This window comes from Lissotriton helveticus, chromosome 5_1, assembly GCF_964261635.1.
Source record: "Lissotriton helveticus chromosome 5_1, aLisHel1.1, whole genome shotgun sequence".
In the NCBI taxonomy this organism is placed as follows: domain Eukaryota; kingdom Metazoa; phylum Chordata; class Amphibia; order Caudata; family Salamandridae; genus Lissotriton; species Lissotriton helveticus.
This window is the reverse complement of record NC_136065.1, coordinates 1,836,599,656-1,836,616,377: the sequence shown is the minus strand read 5'-3', so window position 1 is coordinate 1,836,616,377 and position 16,722 is coordinate 1,836,599,656. Positions and strand designations below refer to the sequence as shown.

General features: G+C 42.4%; 1 protein-coding gene across 1 annotated transcript in view; it reads left to right on the top strand.

The window, feature by feature from the left end:
* The window catches only part of ITGA3 (integrin subunit alpha 3), a 342,715-nt gene extending 340,344 nt beyond the window's left edge, over positions 1–2,371 (top strand). Inside the window, exon 26 of the mRNA XM_078645244.1 lies at positions 642–2,371. The gene's annotated coding sequence lies outside the window, so the exon portion shown is untranslated. The remainder of the gene's footprint in view (positions 1–641) is intronic.
* The last annotated feature ends 14,351 nt before the right edge of the window (positions 2,372–16,722 follow it).

Genomic DNA, 16,722 nt, shown 5'->3' with positions numbered 1-16,722 from the left:
TCTCGCAGCATTTGTTTCTCACTGTAAAACCACCATCAATCTTCCTCTCTCGCTTTCTCTTCCTTCGTCACTCTTTCTCTCTCTTGCTCTTTTTCGCTCTATTAGTCTCACCCATTTTCACTCCTTTTTTTATTTATATATTGCATGTTTGACTATTGTTATTACTAAAAATTTAATGGTTTTGAAACCCATAAGGCATGGGAATATTGTCACTCCCGAGAATTATTGCCTATTAGTTCATGAGGTTAACAGAATAGCCGTCAATCTATGGGTAGCATAGACTTTTATGGTTAAATGCAATATAAAAGCTACATAACAACTATCTTTTATATTGTTTAATATTGTATCTCTTAATTGTGGTGACATATAAGAAATCTATGTTTGTATATCTGATTTATAAGGTTACCAGAGAACATAGATCAAGATCAGATTCCCCACATGACCCTGTCCTCTATCCCTATTTATCTCTCTGCAGTCCCTATTGGTTTTTAGATACCTTCATGTTCACCCTATGATTTCACTATTGCTTGTTATCTGTAGTCTACACATTTCATCACCTCCCTTTTCTTCCCATTTCCTCAATTTTTTGTTTCATAAACTAATGTTTGTTTTTTATTCCCAACACTCCCTCTTCTCCACAGTGTGGGTTCTTCAAGCGAGCGAGTTACTACAGCATCATGCCAAAGTACAACGCGGTGCGGATCCGGCAAGAGGAGCGATACAAACTTAAGGAAGACTTTATTCCTCACAAGCCCCAGAAGTACTGGGTAACAAACTGGCAAGAGACAGAGAGCTATTATTGATGGCCCAGAGTTAGCCCCTTGAACTTGATGCCTTTTGGGCGCTCTGAACCACGTCAGACTCCTGTGGGACTATTCTCAGCACTGATCACCAAATGCAGAAGACTGAGGGATGTTATTTGCACCTGAAATCCTGGCGGAAGCTCTTCAAGTCTTTCAGAATCAGCCTTGGGACTTGACCTCACTCTTGCCTCTCTTGAACACCCTGCACCTTTGTTTTTGGACTGGCCTCTGTGTTTGGGATTCCAAAAACACCTCCAAAGGGACCTTCAATGGTGACTTCTGTAGAAGCTGTAGATTGTGTGTACTCCCATATGAACCAAGACTTTCTCTACAGCTCATTTAAAAAGTGACAAGTTCCCTACATGGCCTGTGTCAAACTGTGATCTATGGATCTACCTTTGGTACTTTTACGGACAATGAAAGCGTTGTGTTCTCAAAAACGTCAAGAACATACGCACAAGAAGGACATTGTGAAAATGTCTGACTATGATGTGATTATCACCACAGAACTCTTGGTGCCAAAATAGTCTAATGCATTGTATCAAAAAAGGAGTTAATCGAATCCACTGAGCCGGACTGACATTAGTCTAGAAATGTGGACCAAACATGCACACCATTTAGGACTGGGACACAATAACCTTATAATACACTGGACTGAAAACACAAATTGTGTGGTATACTGAGAGGGTTTGTTTTGACTTGGATAACACTGGTTAGGGATGTGCTAAGGACCATAGTAATTGTTGAGGTGATGAGAATTGAGGTTAACCTGAAACATTTGACTGGACTTTGGAACAGGCTAATTCACTGGGCAGGACTGAGATTAGTGTGGTAAACCTAACAAGGACTCATTTGGCCTAATATGTGGTGCATATAGAGTAAGCAAAACTCATGTAATCATTAAATGGCTTCAGAAATCCCAGGCCCATCCTGCCCTCTATCAGAGCACAGGATGAGATTGGAATGACTAATGCATGGGAAGGTCCGAAATTTGATATTGATTAGGCCTGAGACTGGTTTTGTGAGTTAATAAGTAAGTTTTAGTGTGTGAATTGGTCACCAGCCCTGAATGAGCATTGTTTGAACCACTGGCAAGGGCTGATGTGCACCAGAAAAACTAGACGGGATAGATGTTGGTCTGAGACACTGGACAGAGTCGCAAACACTAAACTAAACTGTGGTTGGTCACAAACACTGGACAGGACAGTACTCGGTCTGAAACACTGGACACGACGGGTGGGTCGCAAACACTGGACAGGTCTGAGGTCTGTGGCAAAGACTAGGTGTGACTGATGTCAGTGTGATGTATAGGTGAGGGGGCGGGTTGTTCTGAATCACTGGATGGGATTGGGTTAATGCTAGGCATTGGGTTGGAATGAGCTTTATGTGCGTTGTGAATGAGTGTGATGCTTGATTTGGGGTATTAGCAAGGTTGATGCGAAGTGAGAGGTGGGGCTGCTTAACTGAACGGGACTGACGGTGCATATCAGAGGATGCTCTTGCTGTATGTATATAATGCTTCTCAAGTTCTTGATATGTTAATAAAACCCAACTTTTATGTTTTTAAACCAGTGTCTTATTTTCTGCTTTATGCTAATTTCTGCCATTCTTAAGATTGTGGCACTGTTGTGAGGGTGTCAAAGGTCAGCCTTTCATAAGCAGCAGTGGATATGTAGCTCTCCCAATTCGGATGCATGTGAAAAGTTTTCAAGAGAGCACCACTTTGGAATTTCTAAGAGTGATCAGTGTGTGAGCACTGGGTCTCACACCACCCTCTAAGCATCTTTAAAAAAAATGTATTCCACTCTATGAAGTGATAGTTTGGTCCCTAGTTGTACTGTGACATCATGACACTTCTCTGTGGTTTTATTTTTGATTCAAAGAAGAGTGGATCTCTAATAAGGATCAGTTGATGCAAAAGTGCTGTGAAATAAGTGTTGCTGGCATATGTTGCTGTAGATACACATGCTCTGCAACTACCCACGTACAAATTCAGCTAAACATGGTATTAACACCCCATTAAAAAAGATCTATTTCAACTCCTTATGGTCAGTTTTAATACTGAATGAACAAAAAAATCTTTTTTTTTTTTTATCGCCACGGAAATTGCTAGTCCCTGCTACTCTCTAAGGAAGTAATTTCTCTGTGCGTGTTTCAAACATCTCAAACTAAACATAATCTTTCTCTTGGATTTACCTGTACCATTAAAGTTCCCAGGCGACTTTGTACTGAGTTTTTTCATTAAAATTGGCTGTGCACCCAAATTAAAACGTTGTAAGTTAGGAGTATTTTCAAGACAGAGGTTGCCATCTATAAATACCTACTTGCATCTCACGGCCCACTTAAATACAACACCCCTCTTCAACAGTTCTTTCCTGTTCTTAGTTTTAACTGCAAATTGTGGACAAACTTGTAAAATGCAGCCATTTCCAAGAACTTGACCAACTATGACCAAATTTGGCCAGCCCCTCATTATTCTCTACAACGGCCATGTCTCTTATGGCGCTGACTAACTTTTTCTCTACTTGTGACCTAGATTCTCTCTCTTTCTTTCTCTATCTCTCTCTCTCTCTCTCCCTCTCTCTCTCCCTCTCTCTCTCTCTCTCTCTCCTCTCTCTCTCTCTCTCTCTCTCTCTCAAATTAAACTTACATTTCCCAACTTTCAGTGTTAAGCCATTCTCTCTTAGTTTTGTAGCTCACTACATAACCTAAGAGCATACTCCTTTGATTCAATCCATAAACACGTCTGCCATTCTGATAGATATTGCCTCGTTATACCTTTCAAAAAAACTCTCCATCACCCTTTAAAAAACCAACGTGACAGAGTTTAATCGATGTGGTATCTTCATATAGTGTAAGGTGCCAGAGAGCATTATAAATGCAATCAAATCCTGGGAACTGTGATGTAATTTCACCTGGTGATAGGCAGATGCTAAATTCAGCCTAGAAAACACTTTAGCACCCATCAACTTTAACATCTTTTCGGTAAAGTTGGGAAGTGGACAGTGATTGGCTACTAAACATTTATTGAACCCACAAACATCAATGCACATTGCCCCTTTCTAGTAACCATGCGAGCTACTACCACAAGCGAGAGCCACTATGTTGCTTCAACTGTCTCAATGATGCAACATGCCTTCAACTAGTCTAATTCTTTATCCATGGCCTCTCGTTTATCTAACGATACCTACTTTCAGCTGTGATCCCGAAGCCTGTTTGTTAATGTTTACATAATCCTTTCTTTCTTGAAAACTTCAGGGTGCGTGCATCCTTCCCCTACTTTCCTCTCCCAACTTTTCTTCATCTCTCTTCTTTTTCGCCTCCCATCTTTTTCCTCTCTTCCCCCTTCCCTCTCTATTCTCTCCCCTTTCCCCTCTTTTCTCTCCCCTTTCCCCTTTTTTATTCCCCCGAATGAGGATGTGAGTATGGATTCCCTGTTTGCTTTTACTCCATTTATTTATTTTTGTCATGTTACATTTTTCTGGCCCCCACTCACTCCACTGACCCCTCTTTGTACAGATATGGACCTGCTTGATATTGCTCATCCTTGTCAAGGGCCTCTGCCTTGTAGGCACACCACACACTATTTACCGAGCTCTATCTTTTAGCTTGCTCTGTGTTTTTTTTGTACAGCATTACCGTTTCATATATGGTACCTTATATTCCCTATGCCTTCTTCCCCTATACACTGTTTTGTTTCAATCTTCCAATAAAGATTTGTGAAACAAAAAACCTAAGGGAAACTCCACCTCCACCCCAAACCTGTTTTTGTACATCAAATAAACACAAATCTCAAACTCAAACCTGAAGTTTATTGCAGGCTGTGAGTTGGAGGGTGGGGGAAGGAGGGGGGGGCAATTGCACTCCTAGATCTTCCTGGTAAAACCAACTAATGATTGAATAACCTTTGATCGAAACGTAGCTCTTTCCTGATGTTTATGGACCTCTATAATATATCTATCTATCTATCTATCTATCTATCTATATATTACCTACTGGCGATAGCCAGTAGGTATATATAGTTAGGATTGTTTTCCATAGGGAAATCGCAACATTCTATTGGGAATAACTTTGGTGCCGGTTGAGGAATATTCCTGAAATTTTCCTTAACTTTGCCTCGCGGCGCTTCGGTCCTTCCCTGAAAGTTTGGGGGAGATTCGTCAAGCGGGGGCCGAGATAAAAGGGGGGTCCCAAAACGTGTTTTCCCCATGTTAATTTCCATAGGGCGGTTGGACTCCCTTTTAGCCCGAACGGCTGAATGGTTTTCCACCAAACTTGGCAAAATTGTAGGGACTGGTAGCCCGATGTGCCTTTGCTATGTCTCAAGATATGTGCTCCAGTGGTTTTTACGAAAATTAACTTTGAAAAAATATATATTGGGCTACATTGGGCTATATATATGTTAGAGCCCAAATGTAGCCCAATGTAAGCCAAAGATGGCCACCAGAGACAAAAAAAACAAATGTAGCCCAAATATCAGCCAGATGTAGCCCAACTATAGCCCAATGACAGAATGTCCCAGAGTGTTCTAAAGAACAACTAGAGCGCTAACAGTCTTACTTATGACAAAAGTATGGCACACCTGAAGTCATCTTGATTGGAATAAAGTGTTAACACTTAAAACATTTAATTTGCAAAGAAAAAAAATGAGGGGTGTCATTTTGCCATAGAAATTATGATTAGTGCTGAAGAAAGAAAAATTAGGGCACATTTTAAGTGACTTCTCAAATCCTCTTATATTTCATTAAAAAAATTGTGATATGCAGTCTCCCAAGATGGCCACCAGAGACAAAAGAGCCTGTGCTTAAAAACTCTGTTAGCAAAGCAGGCATTTGAGATTTAAAAAACGTTTTAATATATAAAAACGTTATCCGATAATAGAATTAGCATTTAAAAAACCTTGCCAATTCAATGAAAAAACCATAGGTTTCAGGCCTTATATAGTTAGTAATTAGCATTTAAAAAACCTTGCGAATTCACTGAAAAAACCATAGGTTTCAGGCCTTATATAGTTAGGAATTAGCATTTAAAAAACCTTTGAAATTCACTGAAAAAACCATAGGTTTCAGGCCTTATATAGTTAGGAATTAGCATTTAAAAAAACCTTGCAAATTCACTGAAAAAACCATAGGTTTCAGGCCTTATATAGTTAGGAATTAGCATTTAAAAAACCTTTGAAATTCACTGAAAAACCATAGGTTTAAGGCCTTATATAGTTAGGAATGAGCATTTAAAAAACCTTGCAAATTCACTGAAAAAACCATAGGTTTCAGGCCTTATATAGTTAGGAATTAGCATTTGAAAAACCTTTGAAATTCACTGAAAAAAACCATAGGTTTCAGGAGTTATATAGTTAGGAATTAGCTTTTAAAAAACCTTTGAAATTCACTCAAAAAACTAAGTTTTAGTGGTGGTATAGTTAGCTGGACATTTTACTCATACAAAACCATTGAAATTGCTCCTATATAGTTAGTTGTACTAACTATATTTCGCGCACCTGCAATCATTCATGACATGGTCAGTGACATCACTGATGACATCTCAAATTCCATCACTGATGACATCATCCACGTGACAATCACATACACCTTTTCATACACTATTACAATTTTTCATCACTCTTTGTAAAATACAGAGTATCCTATTTAAATCCATTGTCACAGCAATACAAGTATCTAAAAATCCACTCAGTGATTCATAGATGTATACACACATCTAATCACTTACCTATGGATTCACTCATACATGCTGTCAATGAACAATAGAACACTATCAAAAATACTTATACATCTAGATCGACATTAAACAACAGCACGCATCCTATTCACATATGAAGTCATCCTACTCACTTATGCAAACAATGGATCATACTTACATATTTACTTAGCAAAACACTTATACAAACACCACTTCTTCTATTCATTTAGATAGTAAGTCATACTTAGTGAATTATAAAATCATTATTTCAAGCATACAGTTATCCATACAGTCACTCACACAATCATTGTCTTATGTATACTTATTTATATACAACGACTGACACATACACTGCCTTTTATTTTTCTAGTTTGTTGGACCTGTACCATTGAGAAATATATTTGCTCATCACCACACCCATAAAGATATTCACTCACCCAAACAACTGTTAGAACATGTAGTTTTAACTTCATATATATACTGAATCAACTATTCACACATCTTTGGACAGTCACACACCCCCCACCGAACCACACACACTTTCACACTCCCATACAAATACTCAGTTAACTAATCAATAACTAATATAGACTTTCACATAGCTAGTAACCAACTATAGAATCAGTTTACACAACAACTGACAAAGTGATACAGATATTCACACAGTTTAGTCACGATCCACTATATTTAGTGAGACATTATAAATTGGTCAAGTAAACAGTCAATTACACTGCTACTAAATCCTCCATCCAAATATTTATTTATATATATCCACTTATTCTTCAATGCAAATTGCTATATATATATAATGCATATTTAAATAACGAAGCAAACCACATTCACTGGTTGATGTCATCAGTGATGTCATCAGTGATGTCATTTGAGATGTCATCAGTGATGTCACTGACCATGTCATGAATGATCTAATATGTGACATCATCAGCAGTGGATTGCAGGTGCGCGAAATATAGTTAGTACAACTAACTATATAGGAGCAATTTCAAAGGTTTTGTATGAGTAAAATGTCCAGCTAACTATAACACCACTAAAACTTATAGTTTTTTGAGTGAATTTCAAAGGTTTTTTAAAAGCTAATTCCTAACTATATAACTCCTGAAACCTATGGTTTTTTCAGTGAATTTCAAAGGTTTTTCAAATGCTAATTCCTAACTATATAAGGCCTGAAACCTATGGTTTTTTCAGTGAATTTCAAAGGTTTTTTAAATGCTAATTCCTAACTATATAAGGCCTGAAACCTATGGTTTTTTCAGTGATATATTGTATTCTGCCTCGCGGCAAAGAATGTGAAACGCACTCACTTGAAAGCAGAAATTAAAGCACCTTTATTGTCAAGATCTCGCCATGCCCAACGCGTTTCCCCTTCACATTAGCCGAAACGCGTCTTCCTGGGGCTGTGAAAGTGTGGACTTCGCGTGAACGTAGTGCTGTATCCTGGTGGCATTAAACTAGAGTTGGGCAACCTTGGCATGTGTCGGACCCGTCTCTTACTTTGGCGGGATTGGAGGAGAGATATATATATATATATATATATATATATATATATATATATATATATATATATATATATATATATATATATATATATATATATATATATACTGTATTCTGCCTCGCGGCAAAGAATGTGAAACGCACTCACTTGAAAGCAGAAATTAAAGCGCCTTTATTGTCAAGGTCTTGCCATGCCCAACGCGTTTCCCCTTCACATTAGGCTTGTTTCCGGGATGTTTGTCACAAAGAAAAAGGCATCTTTTATTTCAATTAGCACACAGTTACTTCCTGTTTGTTTTGCAGTGCATTGTGGTTAGTGTAGTTAATTATTCTTACATAACTTGTAACTCCAAGTTTCTAGTGATTACAAAGTGTTAATTTCTCTGTGATTTAAAAACATTTTCTACATTTATTTTTATATCCTTAAGTGGCAGTATATGCATTTTGTCCTTAATGTCCCCATAGTTTTAATGCTCTCTGGTGAGCTTTCGTACATTTCTCTATAATTTTTCACCATTCCTGGTAATGTGATCACGCCATTAATTTGGCGAAACGCGTAACGTTTTGGAGGAATAAATCATCTGCTCTGGATTGATAAACTTTAGAGTGTGCGTGTTTACTTTGGATATTTGTTTAAAATATTATATGTCAGTCATTCAAAAACACTTTATTTCGGCTATACAGCCATAAGCACATATAATTGTAAAATGTGCATATAATACAAAAAACATATAGTGCAAAAAGCAAATACACAGAGTGATACAAGATATCAATAAAACCAAAGGAGATCGTATAAATGCAATTTTTACCAAATTTTCTTAATGAACCACAACTGGACTTCCTGTTATTAGCAACCTTAGCTATCTATCATTACCTGGTATTCTATAAAAATGATTTTAAAACATTTAAAAGAGAATTGCAATATATACATTCGAAAAAGAAATAAAAAGATCGAGCAGCTCAAGAAGGGAAGGTTTTAAAGCAGTTTTTCTAGCTAGGGAATTGTGCAAACATACCTTAGCAGCATAATTAGTGGGTGAGCACAGTTCGATTATTTCCAAGCTCTTTTCCTTTCTAATGCCTCTACGTATGCACCACATCGTAAATAAAAACCTGGAAATGGCAAATACAAATAATGGGTGTGTCTCATATTTTAGTAGCTTAAAGACCTCTTTATGGTGCCTAATCCCCACATTTCTACAGAGCTGGAGCACCCACTTGGACCTTGGCCTCCTATGGGCGGAGCAAAAAAGAAGCACATGGAGTTCTGTTTCTTCGACCAAATCACACCCTGGACAATCTAGTTTTATAGCTCCCTTCCATTTGTTTGTACGTGCTCGGAGAGGGAGCACCCCATGTCTAAATTGAATGAACAATTTCTTGCCAAGAAACGTTGGATGCTATCCAGAGCCAGCTCTATCTTATATTGCTGTTTGACATCCAGAAACCTGGAGGTCAGACTGCTTGAGTTGAAGCTCTGGCATAGTTGGGCACATTTGTGTTCTCTATAGGCAAGGAATAGGGACTTTTTGGGGATGGAGGGAGAAATCTCTACTGGTGTTGACCGCATGTTTGCCCTCCCCAGTGCTTGGCATGTGTTCCTAATGTGAGACAGCCATGGTATGTTCCCTGCTCCCAAGATGGGCATAACATCCTTCAATTCTTCCCTATAATTGGCTAGCCCAGGGGTGCTCCAAAGACAACGGCAGAATAGGAGTGGTCGAGAGGCAATTATGTCAGCAATAGGGTCAATGCCCAAGTCCATCCTTAATGGTGTTAAGAGGGTGCTCTTGGGGAGGCCCAACAACTGCCTGAGGAAGGCGTTCTCGGTTATAGATAGTGTATTAGATGGGTAGTGACCCCAGAGTTCTGCTCCATATAGTGTCGCTCCCCTTGCCTGTATTTTATAAATTTCTGCTGGGGGGCCTACCACTCTCTGGGTGCAGTTTTTATGCACTTTTAAGATGCCCCATATGGACTGTGTCAGTTTTAAAGTTGCTTTCTTTACTTTGGGCCCCCAGTCCATCTTATTGTTAAGTGTAAGGCCCAAGTAGTCGAAGATTGACACCCTCTCTAAGGCCCTGCCTTCCATTTGGGGGTGTGGGCAATTGATAGTATTGGCATGGACAACCATATATTTTGTTTTTTGAAGGTTTATCTCCAAATCCCTCTTCCTGAAAGATGCACAGAACTCCTCCAGTACCCGCTGCATGCCCATGGGAGACTTGGTGAGTAGCAGAGTATCGTCTGCAAACATTAAAGCTGGAATTTTGCGGTTCACTAACCTCGGTGAATCTAAGTATTTTACTGCCAGTAGGGTTTCAATTAACCCATTTAAAAAGAGGGAGAACAGGGTGGGGGCTAAAACACATCCCTGTCTCACCCCTTTCTCTACAGGGAAGGGAGCTGTCAGTTCACCTTTTTTTCCGTATCTCATTCTCGCATACGTATCCTGATGCAGGCGCTTCAGCTGGCGGCATAGGTAAAGCTGGTACTCCCATGTCACGGAGTAAGCCCCATAGCTGGTCAAGCAGCATCATATCGAATGCGGATTTAAAATCCACAAAGGTTAGGCAAAGACTGCCACCCTACAAAATCACAGTTTTCCAATGGATCAATTGCAATTTGAAGATCTGGTCGCTAGATGAGGTTTTAGTCCTCAAGCCAGCTTATAGAGGTGTTAATTTATTGTTTTATTCCATTCATGATTGCAAAAGACCAAGGAGAATACAGGCAAAAAACTTTTGGCTAGCATCTATAAGACTTATTGGACTGTAGTTTGCTGGATTAAGCAGGGTGCCTTTCCTGTAAATAGGGATCATTTCTGCCCCTGCCCAGGTAGAGGGCAGGGGCAGAATATATATATATAGTTCTAGTTAGGACCTACTCCATAGGAAAAACATTGAAGAATCTTCACGAAATTTTCAAAACGAATGGCCCGCTCCTGTCTTGAAAGGTTCGGGGTGATTCGTCAAGCAGGGGCCGAGGAAAAAAAGGGAGTCCCAAAACGCGTTTCCTCCATGTTAATTTCCATAGGAACTTTTGTTGCGCCTACAGCCCTAACTGTTGAATGGAATAACACCAAATTTGGCAGAGAGGTAGCTCTTGGTCCAGAGTGCACGCTTTGCTTTAAATGGTGTAAATCTGTTCAGGAGATCCTGAGAAATTTTAAAATAAATAATATCGGTATCTGGTGACCGAGGAGGATTTGCGAACTCTCCCGATCACAAGCTTCATTCTGATTGGCTGCCAACACTCCAAACCAAGAAGTGTTGTCACCCATCTTGTGACTTGGTAAAACTGAGTCACAAGAAAATTGTAAATTTTTTTTAAAAAAAATATGAAAAGAGGGCAGGGTAGAAACACCCAGACTCCCTAGGCCTGCTCAGGGGATCCCACAGGGACCCCCAGGCCCAAAAATAGAAAGAAAAAAAAAATTCCGGAGTCGCGGTTGGGTTCGCGAATCTGATAGAATGTTTTTTTTTTTAATTTAAATTAAGCGTAAGCTTCCCCGCTTCATTTTCCTTAAGCCCCCGGACGGGCCAGGTCCCGATGGCAATCATAATTTATGTAGCCAGGCCTCCGTAGACCCAGGGACCGCCACCTCCCCGGGGCTTTGCTGATAATGTGGGGGGAGGCACGCCCCACCCACAGCCCCAGGTACTGCCACCTCCCTGGGGCTTTTTTTTTAAAACTGCGTGGGGGGGCTCCTGCCCCCCACACTGCCCAGGGGACCGTCACCTTCCTGGGGCATTTGGTATTATGGGACAGGGGGCCTCGCGGAGCCCCGGGGACCGCCACCTTCCCGGGGCTTACATTTAAATGAATAAGTGGGGGGGGCACCTGCCCCCTCTCTACTTTGCCCTGGGGACCACCACCATCCCGGGGCACTAATTAAGTTAATGCGGGGGTCCGGATCACCACCTCCCGGGGCTATTTTCACGAAGGGAGGGGGCGTGTGGCCCCCCTCCTGGAGCCCTAGATGGCCCTGGAGACCGCCACCCAGCAATTTCCTGGGGTGCCCACCCCCGGACATTGCAGTTTGCAATGACAGGGCGGGAGCACGTCTCCCGCCCTGTCATTGCAAACCATGCTTCGCTTCATCGAAGCGAGAGCAGCGAACCTGCTCTCGCTTCCATGAAGCAAAGCAGTATGCTTTTGGACAAGGGGAGCTGCATGTCAGCAACTCCCCTTGTCCAAAAGCAATGCTGACTCCCGCAGGAGGGGGGGAGCCAGCACGGAGCGCGTGGGCATTGGGGCTCCACCCCGCGGTCCCGAACATCAGGCCATGCCCCGGGGGATGGGTCCCCGGGGCCATAGTTGGCCTTAGTAGGGGGCCCGCGGCCCCCCCTCCAGAATAAAAATAAGTAAAAAGTCTGGCTAAGCCCCAGGCGATGGGGGTCCTTGGAGCCATAAGGAGGGGGGGCCACGCGGCCCCCCTTCTAAAAGGAAAAGAAAGGCTAGTCAGGCCCCGGGGGATGGGGTCCCTAAGGCCATAATTGGCCTCAGGAGGGGGGCCCCCCTCTAAAATAAAAATAAAATAAGGAAAGGCTGGCCAGGCCCTGGGGGATGGGGTCCCCAGGCCCAATTGTGGCCCAGGGAAGGGGGGACACGCCCCCCCCCCCCTTCTGTGGGGGGGGGGGAAAGGAAAGGAGGCCATGCCCTAAGGTATGGGGTCCCCGGGGCCCGAAATCGGCCTCAGGAGGGGGGCCGCATGGCCCCCTCCCGTTTTGTTTTAAATGAAAAAACATCTCAGGCCTTGGGGGATGGGACCCCCAAAAAAAGAGAAGGGGGCCACACAGCCCCCCTTCTAAGAAAACAAGCATTTGCAATGCAATAGGTCTCGCATTAGGAAAGTTTGAGCTATTGGTATTGTAAATGACAATTTTTTTATTTATGTGTTGGTTTTGAAAATAGCAAAATTAATAGCTTTGTCATTTACAATGCCAATAGTTTTAACTTTCGCAAATGTGACACCTATAGCATTTGTAATGCAATATGTGTTGTATTTACGTGACTTAGATGTATTGATATTACAAATAACAATGGCTTTTAATTTTTTTAAATAATTAATATTTAAATAAAAGTTATTGTAATTTATAATTGCAATAGCTTCAACTTTTGTAAATAACTTTTGTGTAGATTATGTTCAGTGTATTTTATTGTGACGAAAATCCAAGAACAGAAGTGAAATATTAACATCTTTTTGTGACATTTGTAATAAAGGTTGAAACATTGAGAGAACATATTTGAACCAGTTGTTGTTGAATGGTTGCACAGATTGATGTTGTGGTGGCGCTGAGTGATGTTGTGGTGGCGACGAGTGATGCTGTGGCGTTCAGTGATGTTGTGGTAGCGCATAGTGATGATGTTGTGCCCTGAGTGATGCTGTGGTGGTGCTGAGTGATGCTGTGATGATGCGATAGATAGAGTGAGTGCGATAGATAGATAGAGGGCGATAGATAGGTAGAGTGAGGGCGATAGATAGATTGATAGAGTGAGGGGCGATAGATAGATTGATAGAGTGAGGGGCGATAGATAGATTGATAGAGTGAGGGGCGATAGATAGATTGATAGAGTGAGGGGCGATAGATAGATTGATAGAGTGAGGGGCGATAGATAGATTGATAGAGTGAGGGGCGATAGATAGATTGATAGAGTGAGGGGCGATATATAGATTGATAGAGTGAGGGGCGATATATAGATAGATAGATTGAGGGCGATAGAGTGAGGGTGATAGATAGTGAGGGCGATAGATAGATGGATGGTTGTGTCTGTGGTTGTGTGTGGGGTTGTGTGTGTGGTGTTTGGGATGTGTGTGGGGTTGTGTGTGTGGTGTTTGGGATGTGTGTGGGGTTGTGTGTGTGGTTGTGTGTGAGCTTGTGGTTGTGTGTGTGGTTGTGTGTGCGGGGGTTTTGTGGGTGTGTGGGGTTGTATGTGTGTGGGCTTGTGTGTGTGGGCTTGTGTGTGGGGGGGTTGTGTGTGTGGGGTTGTGTGTGGGGGGTTAGTGTGTGGGCGAGTCTGGGGGTGTGTGTGTGTGGGGGTGGGGTTGTGTGTGTGTGGTGTTTTGTGTGTGTGGTGTTTTGTGTGTGTGGTGTTTTGTGTGTGTGGTGTTTTGTGTGTGTGGTGTTTTGTGTGTGTGGTGTTTTGTGTGTGTGGTGTTTTGTGTGTGTGGTGTTTTGTGTGTGTGGTGTTTTGTGTGTGTGGTGTTTTGTGTGTGTGGTGTTTTGTGTGTGTGGTGTTTTGTGTGTGTGGTGTTTTGCGTGTGTGGTGTTCTGTGCGTGTGTGGTGTTCTGTGCGTGTGTGGGCTTGTGTGTGTGTGTGTGTGTGTGTGTGGGGTTGTGTGTGTGGGGTTGTGTGTGTTGCCCATTAACGTTGGGCATCATAACTCAACTTAGACCCTTGTGTGTGTTCAGGGCACTCCCTTTCCTACAAAGCAGTCATAGGAGTGAGAGAAACTATAAGAGAAAACAGAATGAAGCCAAGTAATGGCATTGTAAATGACAATGTCTTTTACCCCCTGTTGACCCCCGCAAAGCTCATCAGCATGTGGCCGCCACTGTTTGCAGCCCACCCAACAAATCCAGAATAGACAGCTGTTTCTCCCAGTGGAGCTATTTCATGATACTCACTAAAAGGCCATTCACATTGTATTTTAAGTGCTCGTTTACTGTATATTTGGACCAGTGGCTCAGCTATCAATAGTGCAGAGTGGAGGGAGCAATGAGGTGCGCACCTCATTCATTCAAATAATAGCAGTTTTTTGTTATATTATATTTTCTACTGCCAAACCATGGTTTTTGAACATTTTCTGTGCTTACGGTAGAACCCAGCCCTAATTAAGCACTGGTTGGTGAGAAGGAAGATGAGGAGGGTTTGTGTTCAGGTGATGACTGAGCGCACCATTATCTTTGTAAAGAGAAACGTCACACGTAAAAACGCACTAGGTGTTAATTTCTGTGAGAATCCAGCTCGAGCCAGTGAGCAGAGCCTCTTTCCGAAACCTAGGCACACGTCGCAGGGTAACGCCCCAAAGGCCATAATAGGGTTGTGCGCTTGTATAAATCCCCTGTGGGTCCTACTCTGTGGAAAAGCAAAATCATGGCGGAGCTGATGGCGTGGCACCAGTGTGTTTGTGTGTGTGTGGGAGATGGAATAATAATAATAAAGGGGATCTTATAATGCGCGGACTTAGCCCAATGGGCATCAAGGCGCCTAATTCCAAATCCAGCTCACGACCAAAACCAGGCAGCTCAACCTGTGTAAGCTCTCGCAAAGCACCACGTTTTTAAAGCCTTTTTAAAGAGCGCTATAGAGGGGAGGACCTTCAGCTCCATCGGCAAGATGTTCCAGAGCTGTGGCGCAACGATGGAGAAGGCCCTGGCTCCCCATCTGGTAAGCTTGAAACGAGGGACAACAAGTTGAAAAAGTCCCGATGAACGCAGACACCTTGTAGGGTGATAGCGAGTCAGCAGATGACTGATAGCGTTCTTAGAACCTTCCTCGAGAGCTCTATAAGTTAGACACAGAATTTTAAAATCAATTCTGTGCTGAATAGGAAGCCAATGCAAATCTCTCCTCGCAGCAGTAGCAGAAGAGGCCCTGGAAAGATCCAGGACAAAACGTGCAGCAGCATTCTGCACAATTTGCAGACGATGTATGAGGCCCTTGTTGGATTCCATGTAGAGAGAGTTGCAATAATCTAACCTGGAACCAACAAGGGCAACTGCAATCTGCTTGCGTGCTTGGAGTGACAGATAGCTGCGGATTCTGTTGAGCGTCTTAATCACGCCCCAGCAGGTCGAGACGGTCCGGTTCACCTGTAGGGACATCGAGAGTGAAGTGTCGAATATCACACCCAGATTTCTGACAGATTGTGAGGGAGTGGGGCAGGTGCCAAGAGAAGTGGGCCACCACTCACTCGACCAAATATCTTGGTCCTTTCCAAAGACCAAGACCTCAGTCTTGTCGCCATTTAGCTTCAGGGAGTTGGCAACCATCCAATCAGCAACGTATTGCATACAGGACCTGAAGCTAGAGGCAGATGATACGACCGAAGACTGAGTAAATGTGTCAATGGGGTGTTAGGAACCAGCACAATTTAAACTTATTCACATACACTGAACAACAGAATAAAGGACACAGTGCTGCTGCTCCGGCTAAATTACAAAGCACAAAAACACGAGAGTGCACCGGATGAAACCAGATCAATATTTTTTGGGTATGGTTATAAAATCAAGCTCCGTTCCCCTACAAGATACGTCTCGAGGCGTGTTTGCATTATTGGTTGCCTCCATCCTGTTTGCACTGAGCCCAAGTCACGTATAGAAATAGGAGCATGAAATGCTGCCCAGAGACAGCAGAGCCTACAGCTTTACTGACCCCACCCCACCCCCCACGGCGTTTGCCATCAGCACACAGGGGGCTTCTCGCCACTCACCTGAATTTGGTTGCACAGTACACACCGTAAGGCAAACAAATACTGTTTTATAAAAGTGCTACATGCACGGTTTCACTTTATTAGCTGCCGCTGACCTTTCTTTAGACACAGCTCCTCTAAAGAAAGGGGCGTGGCTTCTATTAACATGAAAGTGAAACATGGGGCGCATGAACACTACAACCACAACAAGAAAATGCATAAATGTTACTTAAAGGCAAACGAGCTGCAGACGTGCTATGGGGAGCGCAAGGCTTTCAGGAAATGCTGTGT